The 2,532-nt window shown below is 36.8% G+C and overlaps 1 protein-coding gene across 1 annotated transcript in view; it reads left to right on the top strand.

Annotated features, from left to right (window-relative positions):
• Window positions 1-2,532, top strand: part of LOC107692312 (voltage-dependent N-type calcium channel subunit alpha-1B-like) — a 94,701-nt gene that overhangs the window by 44,365 nt on the left and 47,804 nt on the right. The window lies entirely within an intron of this gene.

The following is a 2,532-nucleotide window of genomic DNA, read 5'->3' as shown; positions in this document are numbered from 1 at the left end:
GCGCATTAAATATCGCATGCGATTTATCGTGCAGCCCTACTCTACAACATGTTAAAATGTAACTATAACAAATGCAGCAATTAACAGGCTAACAAAATTAATGAATAAGAGTAACATGTAAATATTTTAAACCATTTTTCTGGTCTGTTTTGTCTAAACACTTTAATTGTGACCATATTAAAAAAAAATAAAAAAATATATTAGATATATATATATACTGTATATATATAAAGCTTTATACCCTGCATCTACATTTTGCTCCAGATTCAACATCATGCCTCATCTTCCTTTTTGCTTTTTCTTTCCTTTCTTCCTTCCTTCTCTGACTTGAATTTCCTGATGGCACACTCATTTCTGTTTTCTGTGTTGTCATTCCACTGAAACATTATACGTTCACAATTATGCCATTCATCATACAAAGTTATTTACACTTATTTTTAACATTTTAATTTGCCAATTCACCTAATATAGTCAATATACTTCATATTGAAAATGATCTTGCATGTTTTTGTTCTTTCACATTTCTGACATATTTCAAAGTGCTGTCAATGGAAAGGCGTCTCTGGGCAGCATTGAAATATCTTCTTCAACATTCTCCATATTTTGGTCTTTACAAGTTGTTTTAATGGTTATTGTAATATAGTTTGCTTTTGCTGCATTTTCTGCATGTGAGAGCCAGTGAGATACTTTCTCAGAACGATTCAGAGTGTCATCTTCAAATAAACTGGTGCTGTCAGACAAGCAATCTGCATTCATGGGAAATACACAGATTTTTGTTGTTAGGTGATTTGTTTATATATACTCTGGATACATGTCAGTATCACTATCATGAAATGTTTGATTAATTGCAGGTTGATTAGTTACAAATATTTAAGGATTGATTAGATACAAATATTCAGGCTATTATCTATTTAGGTAGAGGGTTTTTTAAATAAGAAAGTTGTGTGGGTGACAAAAAAAAAAGCAAACTTACAAGGAGAGTCCAGATGGTGAGCAGTTGTCCCTTGTCTGAGAGATGTGTCCTTGGATTCACGCTTTAGATCCACCACTGCTGCCTTCAACATCCTCTTTATAAGTTCATCCTCTCGTCTATTCCACTCCTCTTCAGTCAGTATCTGGGATGCTGTTTTCATTGGATTGCTTTTCTCATTTTCTAGAGTGAAGTATTCACCTCTGTTTCTTGCCACCATCACTTTTATCGCCTTGTGTAAATTAGTGCCTATCGAGGTGCATAGATCTTCTAGCAGGCAGCAACTAATTGGAACAAAATATCTGTTTTCACACTTTTTTACTAATCTCTGCAGGGCTTCTCCTTCACATGCAGTGAAGTGTTCAACAGGCCTGTTGTTCAGCCAGTGTACCATTGGAAAAAAAAATTAGAGTATGTCTCCAGACACGCTCTCCAAAAAGGCCCATGAGCTCCATCACTGATTGTTGAGTTTTCTCTGTAAAAGCCTCATTTACAGGCAGCACTAGCAGGAATGCATGTGGACCTGGTGAACAAATGGTCACACTGTTTAAAATTTCTCTTGCATTTTGAGTTGATGTTGACCAGCCTGGAGTGTCAACCACAGAGACTTGACATCCTCCAACTTTACTCTGTTTCATCACACATTTACTACTTCTTGGCATTGTAGGAATTTCAAATGCCTACACATAACAACAACAGTTATGTTAATCTCTAGTAGCTGCATTGTTTTGTTATTTTTACATACAATAGAGGAATGAAGCAAGTGATATTCTAGTGCTTCAGTTCCTACTTTTTGAGGAAGGAATGAAGTACCTCCTTTGGGGGAAATAAAGATTCTCCTCGCAGAATTATGTTTCCTGCCATAAATTTCCAGGTATCTTCAACTCCAAGAAGCACAATCCTCAGTTCTGCCAGCTTTATTTCTAGTATTCAGAGGAAGTGGAAGGATGCGTATAAAGAATTATTCATTTTGGCAATATATAATTTGCCAGATTATGGACAATAAAACGGTACTTACCTCTTAGCAGCTCTTGAATGATTTGGGTTTGCCTATTCATTTTTGTCATGTTTGTTTCAGTTGTTTTCAGCATCAGGTCAATTTCCAGACACGGATTGCTTTCCATCTCTGGTACATAGTGAGAGTTGTTGTTTTCCATCATCATTTCCTCAATTTTCTCCAAAAGTTCTGTGACTTGTGTGTGGTCAGTGTGATTCTTACAGTTAAAAACATGATATCTATTCCCACACTTTTCAATCAGAAGCTCAAGATGTTTGTCTTCTTTTTCAATACGTTCTTCAATAGTTGTGTCCCCAAGCCAATCTCCCATGGTGAACAGCACAATTGTATGATTCCAGACCTTTTCCCCTAAAAGACCCATGTGTTTCTCCACAGCTGTGTGAACTGTCATTTCAAGACATGCGAGGACAGGAATAATTAACAAAATGACATGTGGACCAGGTGCACATAGATGCACACTGCGTCTGATCTCCAGTTTGTCCATCTCTGGTGTCTTTTCAACAGGATAGTTGTAGTACCAGCCTGGAGTGTCGACCACTGTCAG

This window comes from Sinocyclocheilus anshuiensis, unplaced genomic scaffold (assembly GCF_001515605.1).
Source record: "Sinocyclocheilus anshuiensis isolate Anshui unplaced genomic scaffold, SAMN03320099.WGS_v1.1 scaffold478, whole genome shotgun sequence".
Classification (NCBI taxonomy): domain Eukaryota; kingdom Metazoa; phylum Chordata; class Actinopteri; order Cypriniformes; family Cyprinidae; genus Sinocyclocheilus; species Sinocyclocheilus anshuiensis.
Note: the sequence above shows the minus strand (reverse complement) of the source record. Positions and strands in the feature narration are given on the sequence as shown.